Source organism: Desmodus rotundus, chromosome 4, assembly GCF_022682495.2.
Source record: "Desmodus rotundus isolate HL8 chromosome 4, HLdesRot8A.1, whole genome shotgun sequence".
In the NCBI taxonomy this organism is placed as follows: domain Eukaryota; kingdom Metazoa; phylum Chordata; class Mammalia; order Chiroptera; family Phyllostomidae; genus Desmodus; species Desmodus rotundus.
In genome coordinates, this window is record NC_071390.1 from 88,846,734 (window position 1) to 88,874,571 (window position 27,838).

Here is a 27,838-nt window from a genome sequence, read left to right on the forward strand (position 1 = left end):
TTATGGACATACCAACTGTTCCTTGTTGTGGTTCTTTGTTAACCAAAAGTGAATCACTACATTATTAAAAAAGACTTTTGTTTTTAAGAAGAAAAAAGTCTATGAGTTGGATGGAGTTAAAATGAGATTTGTTGTGAAATATGGTGTGAAACATTTAAAAAATATGTAATTAAAACTGATAGTATAAAAATCATTTTCCATTGTGGCTGTACATATGCCATATGTTAAGGAGTTCCCTAGATGGAAACCCTTAGGTATAAAAAAATTATATCTCTCATTACAACCCTCTTAAAGTTTCATTTAACAAAAACAAACAAACAAATAAATAAAAGGATATCTGATGCTTGAATCAAAGGTCAACCGAACAGTTTAAGGCCCGTGGGTCAAGCACCACAGTGATGTCAAACTTCGCTGGTCCCCGAGTCTAACTCTGCGTACATAACCATAGTTAGTATACGCCTTCTACACAGTTGGTAGCAATCAGATACATATTTAATGTGGTTTCATTATATCCTATAAATGCTGGCAACAGAAGAATCTCCCCAGGGTATTCAGTGAATAATAGAAAGGAGAAAATGATGAGCACGTTTAGCACATGCACCCACAACCTCACGATAAAAGGCACCGTTTTCCCCACACAGCACCTGTTGTCATAGCTGCTTTAATTACTTTTCATTGTAGGCAGCAGTCTGAAATATTCATCATGGAGCCTATAATTTCTCAAATCCCAAACCGACATTTACCCAAGTGACTACAGGGACAGATATTTTACTCACTCCTCCTACTTTTGTGCTTTACTTGCAACATCAAAAGTGCTAAACACAATATCTTCCAGGGCAGCTTCATATGATTAGGAGAATTAGTGCATTAAAAGATGACAGGATGTTCACACAACATTCAAAAGGCAGAGTATCACATCAAATTTTGACTAAAATGGGGACAGAAATAATTTCAGTGTTAAATACTAAAACCTTCGATGGGCTAAAATAAAGACAGAAGTCATTTTAAATGTTTTTGCACATAGGCATCAACTAGGAGGAACACATTAAGTCAGCATCTTTGGGACTTATTTTTCCAACCAGTTTAATATTAAATAAGGTTAAATTTTTGCACCTCTTTCCCCACTAAATTATAAGTCCCATTTTTTGCCTATGTTCCTTTTTCATTTAGATATTTTTATTGCATTTTTTCCATTATCATTTATCCTCCCTATACCCTTTCTACCTCCAACCCCTCTCCCTGCAATCACCGCACTGTTGTCTACACCCATGAGTTCTTTCTCTTTTTATTGTTCGATCCCCCAACCCCCCTACAACCCTCCCAGAGCTGTCAGCCTGCTCTCTATGAGTCTGTCTCTCTATTGCTTGTTAGTTCAGTTTTTTCATTATTGGCTATGTTCTTTTGATAGTAAAATATGTTGTCATCTAGAATAAAATTTTCTTGTTTCTTTGAGAAGATCCAAATGTGGTCTTTTAATCTAATTATTTATTTATTTCTTAACACAAGATTTTATTTATTTTTAGAGAGAAGGGAAAGGGGGGAGAAATAGAGGGAGAGAAACATCGATGCACAAAAGAAATATGGATCCGTTGCCTCTCTCATGCTCCATCTGGGGACCTGGCCCGCAACCCAGGCGTGTGCCCTGATCAGGAATCAAACCAGCAACCTTTCGGTCTTCAGGCCGGCACTCAATCCACTGAGCCACAACAGCCAGAGCTAACCTTATTATTTAATAAAACTGTATTTATATTTACAAATTATAGATCAGCAAAATCCAGAGTCAGAAATTTTAGATAACAACCAAATAAATACTTGTACCCACATACTGGCACTCACAAACATAGCCAACACAAAAGTTTCACAAATTAAGATTACCCTTCCTACATACATATTGCATTTTATTTTGTAAATGCTGCTTATGATCAAGTAATTTACTTTTACAATGTACTAAGAGTGCTTCTCATACCTAACTATGCATTGAAATCATCTGGGGAGGTTTTTAAAACTAGGGAATATACGAGCCTCATTCCAACAACTTAAATTATACTCTCTGGAAGACAGCATTTTCAAAGCTATCCAGGTGATACCAAGAAGCCACCATGGTTGAGAATCTTGCACTATCGAGTCTAATACACCTAGAAGTGTAAAACATTGGAGTAAATGAAATGGGTAAGATACACTGTTATTATCTCCAGTTGAATCCAGGGCTTTTTGTGGCAGGATTTTTGGATTATTTTACATTGGCATATCAGTTTCATATACTATGAAGACCTATTAAATTATTGAAGAGATATTTAAAAAGTTTATTTTCAGAAGTTGCTTAATAATCATTCATCAACCTTATTTATACTGTCATCTTGCTTAACATAACCTTTCTTCATTGAACCTTAAAGATATTTAAACCCAGAACCTATCTGAATATTACCAATGAGTGGATCCTGAATCATCAAGGTCCCATTAAAAATGGGCAGTTAAATTGTGGAAAGAAAACAACTGCTCTTTGACCAAGATGGGATTAAGATGAATGATTTTCTAGTTTGACACAAAATATGTTGCCTGGTTACTGCTCTGTATTTTTCTCCTTTTACTCCCATCCTTCCTTCCCCAAGTCTTATGAATGTCTATAAGTGAAAAATTAACATTACCAACTAATTTAAAATTTGGATTTGAACAATGAATTGCCTGACTGAAAAAGCACTATAGCTGCCAAGTTAGATGTATAACAAACTAGTTCTTAGGAGACAAGAACCAGAATCTGCCTGGTGAGAAGCTGCGTGACTGAAGCGGGGCCATGTTGACGTGGACGGAAGCCACTGAGCAGATGCAAGTAAAAGATTGCTAGCATGGGGCAGATCAAACCAGATTTGAGTCAGACATTTGCCTTCATGCATACAGGTCCCAGGTGCACTGATGTGATTTTATTTTTGTTTTTGATCTCCGATCATTGGTTCTCTTTTTATCACTGTGTTTTTATGGTTTTCAGCCTAAACAACCAATACTTTAATTTCTCCAGTAAGCTCTCTACTGTGCTCTCCACGGTGAATGACTGTTCTGGGCTTTTACAATTTTTATCAACTTAAAGTTGACCATGTAGCTTTACCTCCTAGAGAAAACAGTGACCAGCACTGGGCTCCATGTTCAGGCCTCTCTATCTAAAAACTTCATTATTACTCACCTCCCTGGTCTCCTCTCCATTCAGTCCTCCTCGGTCCACTCTAGGCTCATTTCTCTTTCCCCTAAAATCATCCCTAAGTGCTGACTTGCCAAGTTTAATATCCCTTTTTCAGTGGAACCTCTCTTTTGTATACTGTTATATATCTTACTAATTTACAGCTCCTATAATTTGTAATTTTTATCTATTTCCTGAATCTGAGCTAAAATTTTCCTTCACCTAATCTCCAAAGAAAGAGTTCGGTTGACAAATTAGTATAAAAATATTACATCTGTGGACATTGTTAATTGTCCACAAACTATTTTAATGATTTTAACACACAACTTTTTAAATTAAGATAAATGTTGCTGATTATTCTTCAGAACACCAAAACAATTCTCCAGACTGTCCTTTCTTTAGAATTTTTACATTAGCATTATTACAAATTATTCTAAGTACTTGAAGGTACAGCATTGCTTTTCTTTTAAGTATTTCTTTAGTTTATTATGGGCCTTGCCTGTAATTAGTTCATGTCAGTGATGTTTAACTGTATTTACAAATGTTAAGCTTTTAAATAAGACCACTTAATTTTTAAAGGATTATTCTAAGTAAGAATAAATTTATGCTTCTTCTCTGGCCAATTGGTGAAAAGTGACACCCTCAGAGGAGTTATGTTACATACATTCCCTAAATATGTGTGAACTTTTTCTATCTGCTACACCGCCCAGAACAGGAGGACTACAACCAACTTTATCCCTGACTGACAAATCTGAACCACCTCTTACAGCTTGACTATACTTGGAGAAGTGGGGTGAGGGTGTTGGGGGGAGTGGAGAAAGAGAAGAAAAAGAAAAAAACACTAGGTGAGCCAGACTTTTTTTTTTTTAACGTGTGCCAGGTTTGTAAGAATAGGGCAAGGTTCCCTAAAGTCAACAGAGTCTGTTAAGCCAGCAGGAAAGTACATGTTGTACCTCCCTTACATTGTGAATTTACACTTTTACGCAGTTCTATTCTCTAATCCCAGAGTAGCTCTGAGGAAAAGTGTAGACATGCGGGATGTCTAGGTGTTATCTAATGCCTCTCAAACAGCTGTGAATGCTTGGCAAGACTGCGGGACACCAGGAGACTTTGGCAATCTTCTCACCGGCCCCTATGGTCATGTGTGGTTACGATCGCTGCACTTCAGACTCTCCAGCCAGGCATACCTTCGTGGGATTTTGCTTTGCTAGAAGCACGTTTCTGTCTTTGCCTCACTTTTGATGATGGAGTTTAAAAGAATGTGAAACCTGGGGAAAACCTGGTATTTGATGGTCCATTGTGAAAACCAAGACTAGGATTACAAAAGAGTGCAGAATAACCATAAAAATGATGCTAGCTTTACTGTTTTAATAGATAATATAATATACTCAGGAGAGCAATAAATCTATTCAGTTGGGTTTTAATGTAAGGAATACTATAACTGCCAATTAACAGCCTTATTCATTTCCCCCACTTCGTAATGGTGTATTTTAGTTAGGTTTGTATTGACTTGGGCTTTAAATACCAATTAAGCCACATTAAAGGAGGAAGTTTGAAACATCACAACCTCAGTTAGAGTTCCTTAGCACTATTGACATTTGGGGCTCAATGGCCAAATGTCCACTGGCAGCAAAATTGCACCTGTTGAGCACCCTTGATCTAAGGCACAGAAAATCAATAATATTGATGAAAAATCACTTCTTCCTCAGGATCCTTCATAATCAAAGTTGCTATGGAAACTATTTGGGAAATTAATTTTGTATGTGTAGTATGTACATTATTTTTATTTTGCATTCATTACATCACCATTATAAATAAATTTGAACTTTCCTTTCTATGCCCGTATTGGCTGCTTAAATAACTCTCCCGTCCCCAAGTTAGGAGGCGCTGTTGATTTGGCTTTGCCCAGGTCCCCTCAGAGCAGTCTGAGATGGGCACATGGAGGAAACGGCCACTGCTGAGAATAGTGGTAATGACAATTGTAGCAAACTGAGGATAGAACAGACAACATGATTAAAACTAGTAATATTATCATACTCATTACTGGAACTACCATTTCATATTTTAACATTGCAACCTTGACATCAGTTGTAAATAATCAGAGACCAGGTAAGTATCAACGGCAGCGTGCTGTGGCTTAATTTTCATGTAATTATTAATTTGATTTTCTATAAAGGTGGAAATTTAGCTCAGAGATTTGGCCTCAGTGAAACCCTGCATTACCAGTAAAACTAGCTGATTTAACTAATAATGCCCAAAATGTACAATGACTAAAGCACACTAAAAGTTTACTTTTTGCTCATATGGAATCCAAAATGGATATCCCTAATTGGTAACTGACCTCTTTCATGTGGTGTTGAAACATGAAAGGTTGCAATGTCAAAATATGAAATGGTAGTTCCAGTAATGAGTATGATAATATTACTAGTTTTAATCATGTTGTCTGTTCTATCCTCAGTTTGCTACAATTGTCATTACCACTATTCTCAGCAGTGGCCGTTTCCTCCATGTGCCCATCTCAGACTGCTCTGAGGGGACCTGTGCAAACTCAAATCAACAGTGCCTCCTGACTTGGGGACGGGAGAGTTGCAGGGAGATGCAGGGTCCCCTGATGGAGAGACCACTACTGCTGCACATTGCCCTGTAGCTTCCCTAGCGGGTGCCTTGCATAAACCAGGTGATGCAACAAGAAACACAGGGGAGTTAATGCCCCATGAGGGTGAAAGACAAGGGATAAGAAGGAGTTTTTCTTCCCCACCAAACAGAGTTTCAGCCTTGCAACAGTTTTATATGGCCTCTCTGGACAGTGTCCAGCTGGCCAAACAATCATGGGGCTCTAAAGAATCTATAATATTCAGCTTCTTTCTCTTTCTTATTTTTTCTTTCCCACTGTTAACTCTCCTCCCTTTCTTTCCCATTTCTTCCCCTCCCATTCCCTTCCCTTTTCTCTGACTTTCCTTCCTACACAATTCAATCCAAAATCCATTAATTGGGGCTGAGGAAGATACTCATCCATGGAGGGAGCAATGTAGGGACAGGAGGAGGAGAAGGAAAGGGATTTGTGATGGCCCAGACAGGAGCTCACTCATGCGGGGGTGGGGGGAGGGGGGGAGCAGCAGCAACATAAGCCTGGCGACATACTGGAAGATTGTTCAAGTAAATATATTGCAAATTATGGGGGCCAGGTTTCTCACTGCCAGATATGAGAATTCAGTGTCTAGAAAGGGAGAAAACTAGATCAAACCCTGTAGTGTTAGAGTGAAATCAGAGCTATGTGAATAAAATCATGGCTTTGAAGCTATAAGGTTAATTTTGAAATACAAGTAAATGTAGATGTGAATGTGTTCGTGTGTGTGTGTGTGTGTGTGTGTGTGTTCTCTAGCTCTGGACTGAGAAAGCCCAGGAGATGCAAGCCCCAAACAACAATTCATACACCCGGAGCCCAGATAGATACTGCTTTTTAAATACTTCACTATAAGGAGCCAAATCTCTTTGGAAGAATGGCTGATTCCAAAGCTGGAGCCAAGAAAATGGAAGACAACCCTAGAACATCTTGTTGTGCTAAAAAGTAAGGAAATTCTTTAAAAGTGATGGCATTTCACCGTGTTACAGACGCCAGCTCAAAGGCACATAATGCTGGCAAAATCTGGCATAATTCTAGCAATAAAATAAATAACAGTAATAAATTACAACTCATTGAATAAAACAAATCCGTGAGTCCATAATGATATAATACATAAATGAAAATATTTTAATTTAATGAGGAGCAGAATATTTACATTGACTCAAAGTAACTCACAACAAAATTCTTTTTAATTATAGAGTGTAAAGATGTAACTTTGCAGAGAAGAGGCCTTATAAGCACCATATTAATCAGGTGATCAAAGTTAACCTCACCAATAATGAAATAAATCAGAATCATGTACCACTTGATAGGATGCAATGAGAAGACCACAGCATCTCTTTTGTGAGATTTCTACATAGACGAATTACCTGAGTTTAATCACAGGAAACACCAGACACAGATGAGAGAACATTGTGTAAGCTATTTAACCTGTAATCTCCAAAAATGTCATAGTCATGAAATTAAGGACAGACTGGGGAACTACCCCAGCTGAAAGAGAATAAAGGAACATCACAACTAACTGCAACAGGAGATCCATTTGCTAGGAGGGTAACCTTTAAATAGTCTCACCAGATGAAAGAAACGAAAATGATCAGAAAGTGAGGTGATAAATATGTTAATTAGCATGATTGTGCTGATTACAATGTATACCTACATCAAAACATCAAGTCGTATGCCTTAAATATATACAACTTTGATATGTCAATTATTCCTCAATAAAGCTGGGGGAAGAAAGAAGTCCAAGGTTGATTTATAGAAACAGGTAGGCTAGACCAAGTTATCTTTGATAATTAGATTTCTTCAAACACCTCGATCTATTTGCTTCCCGTCAGTTTCCTGTGCCAGTGACCATCACCTTTGTTCTTTGAGAGACACAGTTTTCAAACCCACTGTATTTCCTTACTCTTTCATCTCAATACCTTCCCCTCTCTCTCAAGAATGGTGATTACTTTGAGGCCTCTGCTGCAACAGGCTTGGGTGGAAGGCAATCGCCTTAGTCTAATCTTTATTTCAAATCTGATTCACTGTTTAACTGATAATTACATAGGATTTTTTATTGTAGTAAAATATATGTAACATGGCATAAAATGCATTATTTGAGCCATTTACAATCATTTGATAACTTTTAGAGCTGTAATTAAAACCTACCATATAATTATTTAATTGAAATAATGTCATAAAATTCCTTGAGTGGCACTTACCACACATAAATCAATTGTCTGAATTTTTCAGTTTTACTTCATCCCACAATTTTTGGCATGTGCTTGTTAATAGTTCTGCTGGCCATATGGAGTGCCTCAAAAGTTGCTGCAGGGTATGACACAGAAAGCATCTGTAGTTTGGGGTACAAACCATGCCTAGTGATTTGGGTTCTTAAATATCTCACCAGTTAAATCTCTCATCAACAAAGATGACTTTCCTCTGAATAGTTTTCACACTCTGATAATGTTTAGTTTTGTGAGATAGGTAATTAGATAGAATAGCAAGTTATCTTCACAGTTGTAATTCATATGTTTTCAGTTCGAGGGAAAACCACTCTCATCAAGCTAAGATTATGCCATTTTGATTAAGGAAATATACTGATATTTCATAGTATGTTTATTAAAGACATGCATTTTCATGGATGTATTTTTTTCAGGAAAATAAATTCTATTTTATTGATTACGCTCATACAGTTGTCCTGAATTTTCCCCTTTTGTCCCCCTCCATCCAGCAACCTCCTCTCCCCCAGGCAATGCCCCCACCATTGTTCATATCCATGGGTCATGCATATAAGTGCTTTGGCTACTCCATTTTCTCCACTGCACTTCACATCCAATGGCTATTCTGTAACTACCTATTTGTATTTCTTTTTTAAAATATATTTTATTGATTATGCTATTATAGTAGTCCCATCCCCCCCCTTATCCCCCTCCACCATGCACACCCTCTCCCACCCACATTCCCCCTTTTAGTTCATGTCCATGGGTCGCACATATAAGTTCTTTGGTTTATCCATTTCCTACACTATTCTTAACCTGCCCCTGTCTATTTTCTACCTACCATTTATGCTTCTTATTCCCTCTACCTTTTCCCCCAATCTCCCCCCTCTCCCTCCCTACTGATAACCCTCCATTTCTGTGATTCTGTTCCTGTTCTAGTTTGCTTAGTTTGTTTTTGTTTTTGTTTTAGGTGTGTTTGTTAATAACTGTGAGTTTGTTGTCATTTTACTGTTCATAGTTTTTATCTTCTTTTTCTTAGATAAGTCCCTTTAATATTTCATATAAGAAGGGCTTGGTGATGAATTCCTTTAACTTGACCTTATCTGGGAAGCACTTTATCTGCCCTTCATTCCAAATGAAAGGTTTGCTGGATAGAGTAATCTTGGATGTAGGTCCTTGGCTTTCATGACTTTGAATACTTCTTTCCAGCCCCTTCTTGCCTGCAAGGTTTCTTTTGAGAAATCAGCCGACAGTCTTATGGGAACTCCTTTGTAGGTAACTGTCTCCCTTTCTCTTGCTGCTTTCAAGATTCTCTCCTTATCTTTACTCTGGGGTAATGTAATGATGATGTGCCTTGGTGTGTTCCTTCCTGGGTCCAACCTCTCTGGGACTCTCTGAGCTTCCTGGACTTCCTGGAAGTCTATTTCCTTTGCCAGATTGGGGAAGTTATCCTTCATTATTTCTTCAAATAAGTTTTCAATTTGTTGCTCTTCCTTTTCTCCTTCTGGAACCCCCATAATTCAGATGTTGGAATGTTTAAAGATGTCTTGGACATTCCCAAGCCTCTCCTCATTGTTTTGAATTCTTGTCTCTTCATTCTGTTCTGGTTGAATGCTCATTTCTTCCTTCTGGTCCACACCATTGATTTGAGTCCCAGTCACCTTCCCATCACTGTTGGTTCCCTGTACATTTTCTTTTATTTCACCTAGCATAGCCTTCATATTTTCATGTAATTTGTGACCATATTCAAGCGATTCTGTGAGCTTCCTGATTACCAGTGTTTTGAACTGTGCATCTGATAGGTTGGCTATCTCTTCATCACTTAGTTATATTTTTTCTGGAGTTTGGCCCAAATGAAAGAACAGATCAAAGCTCCAGAAAAAAAAATACAACTAAGCAATGAAGAGATAGCCAACTTATCAGAGGCAGAGTTCAAAACACTGGTAATCAGGATGCTCACAGAAATAGTTGAGTATGTTCATAAAATAGAGGAAAGAGTGAAGGTTATGCAAAGTGGAATAAAGGAAAAAGCACAGGGAGCCACCAGTGATGGGAAGGAAACTGGGACTCACATCAACAGCTTGGACCAGAAGGAAGAAACAAATATTCAGCCAGAACAGAATGAAGAAACAGGAATTCAAAACAATGAGGAGATGCTTAGGAACTTCTGGGATAACTTTAAACATTCCAACATCCAAATCATAAGGGTGCCAGAAGGAGAAGAGGAAGAGCAAGAAACTGAAAACTTATTTGAAAAAATAAAGAAGGGAAACTTCCCCAATCTGGCAAAAGAAATAGACTTCCAGGAAGTCCAGGAAGCTCAGAGAGTCCCAAAGAAGTTGGACCCAAGGAAGCATACACCAAGGCACATCATCATTACATTACCCAAGAGTAAAGATAAGGAGAGAATCTTGAAAGCAGCAAGAGAAAGGGAGACAGTTACCTACAAAGGAGTTCCCATAAGACTGTCGGCTGATTTCTCAAAAGAAACCTTGCAGGCAAGAAGGGGCTGGAAAGAAGTATTCAAAGTCATGAAAGCCAAGGACCTACATCCAAGATTACTCTATCCAGCAAAGCTATCATTTAGACTTCCCTTTCATTTAGTTGGATACAAGATCAATGTTCAGAAATCGATGGCATTTTTGTACACCAACAATGAAGTATCAGAAAGAGAAATAAGGGAAATAAACCCATTTACCACAGCAACAAGAAAAATAAAGTACCTAGGTGGTGAGGAGGTGAAAACCTATACTTGGAAAACTATGGAACACTGAAGAAAGAAATTAAGGAAGATAGAAATAATTGTAAGCATATATGGTGTTCATGGATTGGAAGAATTAACATCATTAAAATGTCCATACTAGCTAAAGCAATCTATAGATTCAATGCAATCCCTACTAAAATCTAATGGCATATTTTACAGATCTGGAACAAATATTTCAAAAATTTATATGAAACCAAAAAAGATCCTGAATAGCTTTAGCAATCTTGCAAAAGAAGAACAAAGTAGGAAGGATCACAATACCTGATATCAAACTATACTGTAAGGCTACTATCATCAAAACAGTCTGGTACTGGTATAAGAACAAACACATAGACCAGTGGAACAGAATAGAGAACCCAGAAATAAACCCAAGTCTCTATGATCAGTTAATATTTGACAAAGGAGGCACAAGCAACAGTGGAATAAAGATAGCTTCTTTAATAAATGTTGTTGGGAGAACTGGATTGCAGAATACCACACACCAGGATAAGCTCAAAATTGTTAAGAGACTTAAATATAAGTCATGACACCATAAATGTCCTTGAGGAAAACAGACAGGAAAATTTCAGATATCCCATGTAACAATATTTTTGCCAATATAGCTCTTAGGGCAAGGGAAATAAAAGGAAAAAATAAACAAATGGGACTACATCAAAATAAAAAGCTTCTGCATAGCTAAAGAAACCATCATCAAAATGAAAAGGGAGCCAACTTTATGGGAGAACATATTTGCTAATGATACATCAAACAAGGGTTTGATCTCCAAAATACATAAAGAACTCGTATGATTCAATGCCAGGAAATCAAACAGTCCAATTAAAAAATGGGCAAAGGGTCTGAATAGATACTTCTCCAAGGAGGACATACTGATGGATCATAGACATAGATATTTGTATTTCTCTGATGGTTAGTGATGTTGATTTTCAAGATGCTCAACATCAATAACCATCAGAGAAATACAAATTAAAACCACAATGAAATATCACCTCACACCAGTCAGAATGACCATCATTAATAAATCAACAAACAAGTGCTGACAAGGTTGCAGAGAAAAGGGGTCTCTAGTTCACTGTCGGTAGGAACGAAGACTGGTGCAGCCACTGTGGAAAACAGTATGAAATTTCCTTAACAAACTAAAAATGAAACTGCCTTTAGCCCAGTGACTCCACTGCTGGGATTATACCCTAAGAATCCCAAATGACCAATTCAAAGGGCCCTATTCACTTCAGTTGTCAGAGCAGCACTATTTACAATAGCCAAGTGCTGGAAACAGCCTAAGAGCCCATCAGTAAATAAGTGGATCAAAAAATTGTGGTACATTTACACAATGGAATTCTATGCAGCAGAAAGAAAGAAGGAGCTCCTACCTTTGCAACAGCATGGATGGAACTGGAGAATATTATGCTAAGTGAAGTAAGCTAGTCAGTGAAAGACAAATACCATATGACCTCACCTATAAGAGGAACCTAATGAACAAAATAAACTAATGAACAAAATAGAACCACAGACATGGAAACATGGAACAGAGTGAAAGTGATCAGAGGGGAGGAGGTAAGGGGTAACAGTGGAAAGAAGGGGAAGGGACTAGACAAAGAACATTTATGAATGACCCATGGACATGGACAACAGTGTGGGAATTAACTGTGGGAGTGGAGAGTTGGATGGGCGGAGGAGGGCAAAGGGGGGAAAATTGGGTTGACTGTTATAGAATAACAATAAAAAATGATTTAGAAAATAAAATAAAATTTTTTCCTAAGTTTTTTGCTTTTCTGGAATGTTTTTTTCATTAGTGATTTCAATTTAAACATAGAGTTTTTTTCCCCACCTAATCAGATGTGTTAGGGCAATCAGAAGTTGAAATAAACTTATTTTTCAAGATCAAGACCTACATCTGATACTCTCTGTGGCTGTTGTTACTGACATGGTATTTTTATTCATAAAGTACTTTCCTAGAGATTTACTGATTTGGAAATCTACTCTCAATTGGTGCAAAATGTCTAAAGGAGAGAATGCTCTTTAAATGTTTGTATGCAGGTTTCAGGCCTTGACACACCTAGCAGAAAAGGGAGAGATTTTGGAAAAGGGTATTCTCCTTGTGTAGGAAAAACCACTGATATACATAATGACTCACTCATTAGAAAACTGTTTATTTACAGGAATTTCCAGGCAAAGAATCTTGTTGAATTATGCAAGAGATTCCTAAAGGAAGTAACAAGTATTATTTCCATATTTATTTACAAGATGGACTTAGTGATCATAAAGAGTGTTCGCCTCATGTAGTAGCCTTTCCAACATACCAACATTATGCATGATGTTTGTTCTTCCACTGTCTAAGAAGTCTAAAGCAACAAAAAGGTGTATGAAATATAGGGGCCTGGAGTTTTCTACATAAATTTGTATATTAAAATGATTCAAATTTTTAAGAAGGTGTAAAGTCCTAAAACTGTAATCAGTTATTTCTCCATTGTCTATTTCAATCACCAGAACACCTGTTGTCTATCTGTTTATATACTACTCTCCATTATAGGCATCTTTCTAAGTGTTTTACAAATAGTAATTCATTTAATCCTACCACAAGTCTATTAGGAGAATTATGGTTTCTTGGCCATTTTATAGATGGAGAAACCAAGGCATGATAAGGTAAAGTAACTGTCCCAAGTTACACAGCTATTAAAGGCAGACTCTGATACTACTCAGGCCATGTGTTTTCAGTCTGTGCTTTGAACTTTCTCCCATGTTGCTGCTCACGTTCTCTATTTCTCTTTTTTTTTTCTCCTCCCTACAGCTGAAGACATCAAATTCATTTACGAACAACTGAGAATTTTTTTGTCAGATGATAAAAGAAAACAGGGAGCAGGAAAGACATGAGATTGAAAGTCTCAGATAAAGCCAGGCATGCATACAGGACTCTCCTCTTCATTGAATGCTAAGAATAAAATCCCACTTGGGACACTTCCAATCACAACCTAATGCCAATGTTTACTGGAGGCAATAAATATGGCCTAACTTCACACCTAGAAAACCTGTAGAAATAAGCACCTATGGAGATAGTGTGGATCAGAGGAGGGTGCTATTGTCAAATTTGGAACAAAGAGCTCGGATCATATCACAGAAGTGTGGGAAAGTTGGACTTTTTTGCCAGGATGCATATTGCCCTAAACTTGAGACCAGAGATAAGAATAAAATAGATTAAATGCAGTAACCATAAAATGAAGATAACAATACCAACCTATATAGAGACATATTGTCCATAGTAACTAATAAAATAATTATAAGCAAGGAAAATAATTCTCAAGTAAATTGGAAAATAGATGTCTTCTGATATAGCAAAATTTATAAACAAAATCATATTTGCCATATTATTTTAGTAAAGAATTGAGGCAAAATTTTAAAAAGTTATACAGTTGTAATTTGGGGGGATTTTTTTCTATATGAATTTCAGATGATATGAAGGATAATCACAAATGAATTAAGTTAGACTGATATATACATATGTTCATGAACTGAGAAAAGTAATGTTTGTGACTGTAGCAAATGAAACATTAAGCCTTAATCCAAAAGAAGAAATTCTTGGTAAAAACTATGATAGTCACTAGACTAATGAGTTGTGGAGATCTGAAAAAGTCTATGAATCTCCAGAAATATTTACCACAAGGAATCACATAGGAATGAGGGTCTGAAGTCTACTGAGCGTCTTCTACTACCTACTACAATAGGTTTAAAACCCTGCACCCTTATCAGATAGAACTCTTAATTTACTACTTTAGTTATACATTAGACCTCACTCACACATGATATTTAGGTGTATATATAAGAGATGCAAGTAGATTAGTAACATGATAATAGGGAAAATGTCCTCTACAACTGATTCTGAGAAAATTCTCCCTTGAGGAATAGGCCTTTCTGATATTTAGTTATATTCTAAAGCCATTTGGGAAAAGAACATTTCTTCTAACAGTTATTAATCCTTCGTGGGTGAATATTATTCCTAAATTTTGAAATTTACTGCTGATGATTTTTTTAAAGGGGTAATTTAATTTGTAAGTGTCATGTAATTAGTTGATGGTAGCAAAAGAAAACCCATTCTTTACATATTGTGGAGTTTCCTTTCTGAGAATGACATCTTTTACCTTTATTACCTTTAATTCTCGGCATAAACAGAAGAGTAAGAAACACAGGGAGGCTGCCAAAATGAGGAAACAAAGAAACATGATCCAAATGAAAGAACAGAAAAAAACTCCAGAAAAAACTAAACAAGATGGATATAAGCAATCTATGAGATGCAGAGTTCGAAACATTGGTTATCAGGATGCTCAAGGAATTTAGTGAGGACCTCAACAGCATAAAAAAGACCCAGTCAGAAATGAAGAGTACACTACTTGAAATAAAGAACAATTTACAGGGGAACAGTGAATGGAGCCAAGAAGCAAATCAATGATTTGGAACATCAGGAAGCAAAAGACAACCAATCAGAGCAACAAGAAGAAAAAATAATCCAGAAAATGAAAATAGGATAATCAGCCTCTGAGACTACTTCAACTGTTCCAATATTAGCATCACAGGGGTGCCAGAAGGAGAAGAGAAAGAGCAAGTAATTGGAAATCTATTTGAAAAAAAATAATAAAAAATCTTCCCTAGTTGGTGGATGAAATAGACATGCAAGTCTAGGAAGAACAGAGAGTCCCAAACAAGATGGTTGCAAAGAGGCCCACTCCAAGACACATCATAATTAAAACACCAAAGTTTAAAGATAAAGACAGATTAGTATATGCAGCAAGAGAAAAGCAGTTAGTTACCTCCAGGAAGTTCCCCTAAGTCTGTCAGCTGATTTCTCAAAAGGAACTTCACAGTCTAGAAAGGATTGGTAAGAAATATTCAGTCACAGAGAGCACGGACCTACAGCCAAAATTGCTCTACCCAGCAAAGATATCATTTAGAATCAGAAGGCAGATAAAGTGCTTCCCATACAAGAAAAAACTAAATGAGTTCATCATCACCAAACCATTACTATATGAAATGCTGAAGGGACTTATTTAAGAAAAAGAAAAGGATTAAAACTATGAACAATAAAATGGCAAAAAACATACATACCTATCAACAATTGAATCTAAAAAACAAACTAAGCAAACAAGAAGAACAGAGACAGAATCATGGATATGGAGAGCATGTTGATAGTTGCCAGAGGGGGTATGTGTAAGGCAGTGAATGAAGAGGTGAGGGAATTAAGAAGTACAAATAGGTAGTTACAGAATAGCCGTGGGGATGTAAAGTACAGTGTTGGAAATGAAGTAGTCAAAGAATTTATATGCATGACCACAGACATGAACAATGGCGTGGGGATTGCCTGAGGGAATGGAAGTTGCTGGGTGTAGAGGAACAAAGGGGGAAAAATCAGGACAACTGCAATAACATAATCAATAAAACATAATTTAAAAATAACAGCAACAAAAAACAGAAGAATAAGGATTTTCCATGGTGCATTTCAGGTTTTTGTAATCCAAGTTTTTCTTTAAGGCTCTTTAATAAAAGATTTTAAGATCAAAAAGATAGGTAGTAATCTTTGACAAATTTAATTATTCAGTTCAAGTGTTTATTAATCACTTATTTTATATATGATACATAGATGCATGGGGGATGTGGAGAAGATAAAAAGCTTTGTGAGGTTAAGAATTGAATGAGAGATAAAATGAAATCAGAAGATACGTAATAACACAAAATGTGTATATTAAAATACACAGGACCAAGCTAAGAGATTCCAATGCAGGTGACTAATTTATATATTAAAGTTTGAGAATCACTTTTCTAAGAACTGAGATATCATGGTAATTTCAGACTATACAGATCATTGATATGGTTTTTCAATAATTTAAATACCTTCCCCAAATAAGTAAGGATTAATAAGGCATATTTTCCCAGCGATAGAATTTTTCCCAGTGGTAGAATTTCTGATAGGTTTGATGAAAACCCAAGCCAGAGTAGAACTGAATATTATCCACAGAACATCATGCCAACATAGTGTCAGACATAGTGTCAGATAAATGGTTCAACAAAGAATTCAGTGAAGAAATAGGACTGTGTGAGTGTGAGATCAGGGGTAGCATCATGATAGATGTGCACCACAAACTCTGATTTGGCAAGAAAGAAAAAGAGGATTTTCCAAGTGGGAAAGAGTGTGGACAAGACCTGGGCAAAGCCATGAAGATGAGAATGCCCAGGGGATACACAGGAGCAGGGGTTGGGGGACAGGGAGGGGTTAGTAATGAGAATTCTAGATCTGAAGAGCAGCATGACACTTACAGTACACACACACACACACACACATGTAATGTCTTCATTTTTATATTTAACAAAGAAACCAGACTAAATCATTGATTCCCCAATACATCAGGAAATGGTAGGGCACTCATTAAAACAAATTTCTAGGCACTACCTCCTATGTGATAACTGTTGCGAATGGGGCTTGACATATTCAGTTTGATAAATTCTTTCCTGGTTTTGTTGCTTGGCATATTTAAAAATTGTTAGAACTTAATGAACTCTTCCAGTTTTTATGTTTTATGATTTTGTGTTTAGGGAAAGAAGCAGAACTCTGGGACAGAATATTTGTTGCAATTTTATAAGATTTTAAAAAAGGAAGTTGAGACAGTTATTTTTAAAAAACAAGCTAAAGAGGTTACATATATTCTGAATACTATAGAAAGCTGAAGTCTGATACAAATTCTATCATTCTTAGCATATGTTTTTACATAAAAATATAAAGTCAGGCTGATCATTTTTTTAAGGGAAAAAAGATATTACTGGAATGAATTCACTAATTTTATTTTTCTAACTTTTGGATTATGTATATCAATCAATGCTATTTTGTTACATGCCATCTGAAATTTATGTTTCAGTACACTGGGTTGTAAGTTTTTTGAAACATGTATACAACATATATTTCCTGAAGACTTTTAAAGAGAAAATATGTATAACAACTCTATCGAGTGCTTTACGATCCATATTTTCCAAAGCCAGACATGATTTTGTCAGTGAAAATGTGATTTAATGAGTGCTGCCTTCAAGTAGCATTCTCTGCTGGATGTCATGGAGATATGCAAATCAGGTTACACATTGTCCTCATTCTCAAGGAATTTACAATACAATAGGGGAACACAATCCAGATGAAAAGATATAACAACACATGCAAAGATGACATGAAAACAGGTACAAATTAATGTAACACAAAACATCAGCGCTCAGAGAAATGGCATAATGGAATGATCAGTGTGGAATAGAACTATTCAAGTGGACTTGATGAAGAAAACTTATTTTAAGTGGATGTTTGATAGAGAAACAAGTGTGGATCGAGAGACAAATAGTGGGAAAGACATTCTATTCAGAGAGCATGACAAGATCTCTGGAGAACAAAGGGTTAGAAGAAAGAGCAAGCAATTTAATATGATTGCTAAAAGATATAAAACTGGTGCTCAAATAATAAAAATGTGATATGTAACTCTCTTTGATCCTGTAGAGTGGACCCTTATTCATCAAATTATCTATTTTCCATTTTATGTAGGATAAGAATCCCTGTCACCAAGGACTCCATGGAACTTTAGTTGTTTTAACCATCACTGAAAACCAGTGGCTAAAGAATATTGATCTAAACAAGATGGAGTTGGACCTAAGATGAATACTTTTAAAAGTTTGAAATTGACCTACAATATCTTAAAATATATAGCTGCTTTGCTCTTGCTCTTACAGTTGGATCAGTGTTGATCAGTTCTGAAAACATAAACAGCAGTTCTAAAAAGATCTTTTCAAGAACGTTTTTGGAAACTCAGTATAAAGTATGGATATCCATTTATAATGTTTCTATTTTATTATGGAAATCCATTCATAGTTTCAAAATAAAATAGCACGAGATATTTGAAGATATAGTAGTCTCATATGTATGCCACCCCAGCCCCTACTTTCCAATATATTTGTATTACAATTCTTTGGTTAAATTAGTAGTCGGAGTTTACAGTATTGTGACTATATGAATATTGTTCGTTGCCAAGTATACTACACTTTACAATGATGTTTCATATGATTCTTTTCCCTAGTTAATACTTTTTTGGTTTTTTGGATTGTTCTGTTATGTGCCAATCTCTAATTTTATTCCACAATTCAAACAGACCTAGCAAAAATTTTCCCAAATTTTCTGTTACTTCAGAGAATCTATCAGTTCGGCTACTCCATTCTCTTGCTCCAATACAGACTGGCTGCTCTTGAGCTCTGGTGCACAGCCATCACGCTGATAAGTGCCTTCACGATGCTTCCCCTTCCATTAGGATTCTGCTTCTTCCTTTTGCTTCCTCTATTTCCTCATGTTAGTGGAACATATCCTCCAAATGATTCCTGGGGAAAATAAAGATAAATGGGTGGTCACTTTCTGAGATCCTGAAAGTTTGAAAGTATTTTTATCCTCACACTTAGTTGAGTGGGAATTACTCTTTCTTTAATTGTATCGTAGTCTTTGAGGAGTTTAATGCCATTCTTATACTTGATCTTTTATTCATGACCTCTTTTACCTTCAGGAAGACTTTTGGAATTTTTTTTATTTATTGCTATTCTGAATGTTTATGACGGTAAGCAAGGATTTTCATTATATTAGGCACTTTTCATAGGAAGAATCTCAAATTTCAGTACTTCGAGGTGTTTTCTCTAAGTCATTGAGAGTTTTCTACATAAAATTCTAGGAATAAAGGAGGTGACTAAGGCTGCCACAGTTCAGCATGAAGACTTTCACTAAATATGATGTTTTTGTCCCCATACTTCACCCCTAAACTCTTAAATGCCATATGTTTCCTGGTCCTGAATAAAACTCTCATCTGCTGAGATATGAGAAAGGGTCTCCAGTTATTACCTATAATACCTGGTGCCTTCAATTGATAAATCTCTTATAGGTTCTACATGATGATTAGCTCACATCAGCAGGACCCCGACTATAAGCACTTAGATAGAGCTCAACTAATTCAGTTACCATTTATCCATCTAATTTGCAGCTTCCAATAACTTATTGAAATCTCCCCTATGCTAATGCCCCGTCACCAATTTGTTTGTATTTCAATATTTTTCTGAGCTTTTATCTCATTTAAGCGTTTTGGAGAAGAAAGCAAAAGGCTTTCAAAGAAAATTAATACAGCAAAAGACAGAAATAGCAAAAACACAATAGCTAGGTAACTTCTTACATTTATCCATCTTTTTGAGGTTTAAAGTTGTAGCTCTTAAATTTTGTGTTCTTATTATTTTCCAAGTATGAAAGCTATTTTGAATCATGGAATTATAGAGTTAGGAGAGATCTTGGAAATTGTTTTTACAAATGAGTTAATGGCAAATGCAGAAACAGAATATTAGTTTCGTGATTCTCATTAGTAGCATTACATAGATGTAATATTATGCAAATGTAATGTGACCTGCATCCTTTGTCCTCCAGGAAGTTGTAAGCAGCCCATTTATTTGTTTGTTTGTTTACTGTTTTAGCAAAACTACCTTAGTAGAGCTTCCTGGGAGAAAAAAAAAATGGAAGTTCCAGCCCCTCCTGTCCCTACTTCTCAAAATACAAAGTTGAGTCTTGTTGGTAGAGAGCAGACAGATGAAAGAATCGAGTAAAGTAAAATTACTCTAAGAAAGGAAGGATTCTGGCCCCAAAACTAGAGATCTGCAAAGCAGCAAAAATTTTGTCAAGAAAACTGTCATGGGAACAGCTTCTAGATGGTACTGGAAGCTCTGCTGTAACCACACTAGACATCTTCAGTCTAGTGGGGTTTCTGGGCACTGGAGAACAACAGCTGAGTGTGGGCACGTGAGGGGCTGAGAGCTGCAATGTTGGAACTCGGTGAGACAGCTGTGTGTGGCCCGAGTTAGATCTGAATCAGAAAGGACCACTCAACGGCAACGGACCAGCACCTTCTCAAACCCATCTTTGATTCCATGGCGGGGAGAAGTGAAAGCAAGAGAAGACTGATCAAACTCCAGGTTTTTATCCTCTTCACACTTTAAAGAATATCCTCTGATTGACTGAAAAAAGGCTTTGAGGGAATTTCAAGACAGACTCTTAAATTGGCACACACAGTCCAATTAGTTACTAACACTTAAAAATAAGAATTTTTACATAAATTTTTTTTTGGGGGGGAAGCTCTCTTGAATAAAACATTTGAGGATCTTGCAACACTGGGCTCACATTCTGGTTGTAAATTCTAAATGGAGCTGATCCCTTCATTTCATTCCTGACTTTGAGCCAGGGTGACACTTGCCACTTTCATCACACACTGTGCTTTTTGTCATCACACATGTCCTGTTCCTTGTACCTGTCCACTTATTTATGATACCTGTCTAGCAATGGAGCTCATGAGCCCTGTCTTAGACTCTGTCCTTTTGATGGCATTTATAACATCTATTTTAGGTTGTTTCTAGAATATTTGCTTGTTTATTATTACTAGGTTATTTACTAGAATATATACAGGTCTCATCAGCAGAATATCCTGTTGAGTAAAGCCCACCTGATTTCTTCTTTATTCATCTACTTTCATCTACTCTTGTTCATACTTGTCATAACTGGTTAATACATAAGTTGTTCTGCAGTTTTGAACGGTCTCTAACAATTCTGCAGAACTATAAAGCAGAACAATGCAGAATGATTATCAGAGAATCTGTGTTATAGGAAAAAGAGCTGTAAGTGTTCTTCCCAGTTAAACACCCTCTTATTTCCTTTTCTTGGCTGTGCTCTGAAAGTTTACAATGACCCTGGAAACACCAATAATAGAAGCTGAAATTTAACTTTTAACACATCATTCTGATGAAAAGTAAAAATTTCCTGTTAAGAGGTTGTGACTTCAAACTGGAAAAGACTAAGGAGACATAAAAACTAAATGCAGTGTAGGATCCTGGAATAGATACTAGAATAGAGAAAGGATGTTGGTGAAAAAAAAAAAAAAAGGCATAGACATTGATTTAATCATTATAAGCTCACATACATATTTGAAGGTGTTTAGGCTAGTTAACACTACTGTACTGACGTTACTGTCCTGGTTCGTATCATTGTGCTACAGTTATATAAGGTGTGAACATTAGTGGGAGCTGGGCAAAGATTACAAAGAAACTCTCTACTATTTTCCCAACGTTATCTAAAATTATTTTAAAATAAATGTTAAAAAATTTTAAAGAGATTATGCCTTTTTGATACACCCATTAAAATATATCTGTGTTCTGGAGAAGAGTGAATATGTCAAAAACTAATCCTTTAAACAACGTTGCAATAGCTAGGAAAAGACATCTGTACATTTGTATAGAAATTCTTTTGTAATGGCATATACCGTTCCCATGGCACACATTTTGTCAATGGTTGTCAGATTGCCTGTGACTAGCTGCCTGGACTTCCAGTAGCCCTAGAGCCTAACCATGTGATAGGTGGTTGTACTGCTCCATTTTGGCCTCCTATTGAGTTCACTGTTTGCCTGACCCAGGTACAGAGACAGCCAGTAATACTGCACACTGTGTGTTCTACTACAATCCCTGCAATGGGTCAGTCCCCCAAGCATCTCTCTTCTGCTTATAGTAGGAGCTAGCTGAGTCAGGCTGGTTTCATATACACAACACTCTGAAGACTACTACTTTCTCCCTTGGATTCTTCACACTATTGTTGATCAATCTCTTTGCTACCAGCATTAGTACTTATTATATTTATGTCTTCACTCACTCAACAAAAAAATTGTAATATTATGTGTAATGCACTGGGTTAAGCAATGGCGACACAAAAAGAAAATTTGATAGACATTGATTTAATCATTATAAGCTCACATACATATTTGATATGTGAGCTTGGTGAATAGTTGGCTCTGTTTTCTTCCTTTCTTCCTTCCATCTTTCCTTTCTTCCCTCCTTTTTTTTTCTTTCTTTCATTTCAGACCCTGAATGATTACTTCCCCTTGGCTCCTAAATTTTTTTTAAATTTACTTTACATGAAGTTGTTGTGTAAAAGAATCCTGACTGAACATGATTAACTTGGCTCTGTGAGCATTGATAACTTTTGTTTTTGAAAAGTGCTGCATGGTCAGCAAGGGTCATTGTATACATTTTGCCATGGAAAACTAAGATTTGTGTATTTGTAAGTACGAATATAAACACGGGAGGACTTGGAAGCGTGGGTCTTGCTCTTTTCAATAGCCTGTTTCCATGGCAACAGAACCTATTAGAAACAACCTTGTCACCACCACAACTTTAGTTCCAAATAATTTCACAGAGAAGATAAAAAGGTACGTGGCAACTCTATCTTGCTACATTTTTTACATAAAGTAATTTCTCAGAAATATGATCAGCATTTGAGACAACAAGTGATTAAAAATTAAAAGACCCCAAGAGAGAAAAAGTCTATTCATAACAAGTATTTTGAGAGCTTAATGAAAAGTGGAGGAAAACATGATAGGACTGCAGTCTTTAACATTTTTTTCACAGAGAACAATTGATCCAAGGTTTAAAATATGAAGATTTAGATCATCATTGGGAAACTAAAGTGTTCACCCATAAGAGTTTGTACTGTGAGGGCCATAAAGACAAGAAAAATTATATATTAAATTTGAAGAAATCCTCTATTTATAGTGTCATTTATTACTTGGACCAAAAAATCACATATGGATGAAAATACTTCATTTGAACTTGGAATGTTAGAGCACCTTCTCCAAAACCATTGTCCTAATTTACTGACAAACAGCGGTGGAGAGGCCCTGATAGGATACAGAATGGTCAGTCAACATTTTTATTTTTGGTTCACTGTTTTCCATATCTCTATGTACTAAAACACCTTAATTTTGTTTAACTCCATTGATCATAGAGTCTTCTTTTAAGGCTAAAGTCATACAATTAACTCTTGTGTATGTTAAGTTTTATGGTCAGAAACAGTACCAAAAGTGCTCTAACAATCAAAAGAAAGCCTGGGTCAGGCAACAAAACTAAAATCTGCAGCTTCTGGAGGAATATTTCAGCAGCCAGGAGGTACACATGAGAAGTGTGGGGTCTAAACTGCAAGCTGGTCCCCCAAGCCTACAGCACTAGGACTGGAAAAAGAACCCAAATAACATCCAGCTGTGAAAAACAGCAGGGTTTCTGTCTGCCAGGGAGTGACAACTAGAGATGCAGAAAGCCTCCTGAAGGGCCAATGCACAAGATCTTGTTTGCAGCCACTTATCCTGGGCTCTGGCAGATGAAAGGCAAAGTGGACTCCAGGTGCTTGAGGAGAGCTTGGGATTGGTGTCTGGGTGATAACTGAAAGAACAGCCACCAGGATCCCTGTGCTGAGCCATTCCCCTTACTGCAGAAGCCATCTTTCTCAGACAGAGCACTCCTCTCCATGTGGCAGCAGACTGAGGGGAAGCCATAGCCCCACCCAGAGGAATTACTCTGCCCCACCTTGTGGTGCTTAAGTGAGGCTGCAGACTATAGCTTGAAGCTATATCACTAATCAGTTTAACAACTAAGGTGGAAAATACCAAGAAGCAGCCAAAATGGGAAGATGAAGAAACAGACCCCAAATGAAAGAAGAATAGAATTCTCCAGAAGAAATAGATGAAATGGAAGCAAGCAATTTATCAGATAGAGATTTTAGAGTAATATTATAAGCATACTCAACAGCATGAAAAAAGACATAGACCCTATAAAAAGGGACCAGTCAGAAATAAAGAATGCAATATCTGAAATAAATAATACACTGGAAGGAATAAACAAGTTAAATGAAGCAGAGGATGAAATCAGTGATTTGGAAGACAAGGTAGCACAAAACACCCAGGTAGAGCAGGAAAAAGAATTTTAAAAAGTTAAAAAGAAATGAAGAGAAATACTCTTCATTTTTCATCATGGAAATATTAGAAGGAGAAGAGAATAAGCAATACCTATCTGAAAAAATAATGACTGAAAACTTCCTTGATCTAGTGAAGGGAAAAGGCACAAAAGCCCAGGAAGCTCAGAGAGTCCCAAACAAGTTGGACTCAAAGAGGTCCACACCAAGACACATCATAATTAAATGACAAGGACAGAATCCTAAAAGCTGCAAGAAATAAGCTGGTAGCTAGTCACAAAAGAACACCATTTAGACTGTCACCTTATTTCTCATCAGAAATATTTCAGGTTAAAAGGGAGTGGCATGAAATATTCAAGGTGATGAAAAGTAAGGACCTACAACCAAGGCTACCTTACCCAGCAACTCTATCATTTACAATTGAAGGGGAAATTAGGAGCTTCCCAGACAAGAAAAAGCTAACAGAGTTTCTGAGCACCACACCAGTACTGCAACAAATGTTAAAGGGCTTGCTTTAAGAAGAAGAAGAAGAAAAAGAGAAAGGGAAAAAAAAAACAGATGAAAATAGCATAATAATAAAATGGCACTAAATGCGTATCTATCAATAATCACCTCAAATGTAAATACCTTAAATGCTCCAACCAAAAGACATAAAGTAGCTGAATGGATAAGAAAACAAGACCCATATATATGCTGCCTCCAAGAGACCCATCTCAGATCAAAAGATACACATAGACTAAAAGTAAAGGGATGAAAAAAGATATTTCATGCAAATGGAAAAAAACTGGAGTAACAGCACTTATATCTGACAAAATAGACTTTAAAACCAAGGTTATGGAGAACCAAGATGGAGCCATAGGTAGACACACTGCACCTCCTCACACAACCAAAAGGACAACAACAATTAAAAAAAAAAAAAAAAAACAGAACTGACAGAAAATCGAATGGCAGGGAGGTATGACAACCAAGGAGATAAAGAAACATTCATCCAGACCAGTAGGAGGGCAGAGACGGGAAGCCGGGCCCACGTGACTCGGGGCAATGCTGCTGGATCCAGAGACATGGCAGATTGTGGGACCAACAGGGCAAGCAGTGCGACCGCTAGCAGACCCTGTGGCCCCACATTCGTGCACAGATAAACTGGGAGGAACGGCGGGGGAGCGAAGCAGACTGCACAACTCAGGGCTCCAGCGAGGGGAAATAAAGCCTCAAACCTCTGATTCAAAACACCCATGAGGGTTGAGGAGGCAGCAGGAGAAACTCCCAGCCTCACAGGAGAGGTTATTGGAGAGACCCACAGGGGTCTAGAGCGTGCACAAGCCCACCGACTCAGGAATCAGCGCTAGAGGGGCCCAGTTTGATTGTGGGTGGTGGAGGGAGTGACTGAAACCTGGCAGAGAGTGGAGCGAGCTCCATTGCTCCCTCTCTGCCCCTCTCCCACGTACAGCATCACAGTGCAGTGACCAGCGTTACCCTGCCCCAGGGAACACCTAAGGCTCCACCCCTTTATGTAACAGGCCTGCTGAGACAAAAAAAAAGAGTGGCCCAAATGACAGAACACTTCAAAGCCCCATAAATAAGCAGCGAACAGATAGCCAACCTATCAGATGCACAGTTTAAAACACTGGTAATTAGGATGCTCACAGAATTGGTTGAATTTGGTCGAAAACCAGATGAAAAAATGAAGCCTATGCTAAGAGAAACAAAGGAAAATGTACAGGGAACCAATAGTGAGGCAAAGGAAACTGGGACTCAAATCAATGGTGTGGACCAGAAGGAAGAAAGAAACATCCAACCAGAAGAGAATGAAGAAACAAGAATTCAGAAAAATGAGGAGAGGCTTAGGAATCTCCAGGACATCTTGAAACATTCCAACATCTGAATTATAGGGGTGCCAGAAGGAGAAGAGGAAGAACAAAAAATTGAAAACTTATTTGAACAAATAATGAAGGAGAACTTCCCTCATCTGGCAGAGGAAGTAGACTTCCAGGAAGTCCAGGAAGCTCAGAGAGTCCCAAAGAAGCTGGACCCAAGGAGGAACACACCAAGGCACATCATGATTACATTACCTAAGATTAAACAGAAGGTGAGAATCTTAGAGCCAGCAATAAATGAGGACACAGTTACCTACAAAGGGGTTCCCATAAGACTGTCAGCTGATTTCTCAAAAGAGACCTTACAGGCAAGAAAGGGCTGGCAAAAAGTATTCCAAGTCATGAAAGGCAAGGGCCTACATCCAAGATTACTGTATCCAGCAAAGCTATCATTTAGAATGGAAGGGAAGATAAAGTGCTTCTCAGATAAGGTCAAGTTAAAGGAGTTCATCATCACCAAGCCCTTACTATATGAAATGTTAAAGGGATTTATCTAAGAAAAAGAAGATAAAAATATGAACAGTAAAAATGACAGCAAACTCACAGTTATTAACAACCACGCCTAAAACAAAAACAAAAGCAAACTAAGCAAACAACTAGAACAGGAACAGAACCACAGAAATGGAGATCACATGGAAGGTTATCAATAGGGGAGTGGGAGGGGGAGAGAGGGGGGAAAGGTACAGAGAATAAATAGCATAAATGATAGGTAGAAAATAGACAGGGGGAGGGTAAGAATAGTGTAGGAAATGTAGAAGCCAAAAACCTTATATGTGTGACCCATGGACATGAACTATAGGGGGCAATGTGGGAGGGAGGGGGTGGGCAGGATGGAGTGGAGTGAAGGGGGGGAAATGGGACAAGTGTAATAGCATAATCAATAAATATATTTTTTAAAAAAAGAAAGAAAAACCATGGTTATAGTAAGAGACAAAGAAAGACACTACATAATGATAAAGGCAACAATCCAACAATAGAACATGACCCGAGTCAACAGTTGCATACCCAATATAGGAGCACCTAAATATGTGAAGAAAATCTTGATGGACATAAAGGGAAGATCAACAGGAAAACAGTCATAGTCTGAGATTTTAACACCCCATTGACCTCAATGGATAGATCTTCCAGGCAGAAAATCAACAAGGAGACAGCAGCCTTAAATGACACACTAGATCAAATGGATTTAATTGATACCTTCAGAGCATTTAATTCCAAAGCAGCATAATACACATACTTTTCCAGTGCACATGTAATTTTTCTAGGATAGGCCACATGTTAGGATATAAAAAAGCACATCTCAATAAATTTAAGATTGAAATTATATCAAGCATGTTCTCTGACCACAATGCTATGAAACCAGAAATCAATCACAAGAACAACACTGAAAAAATATG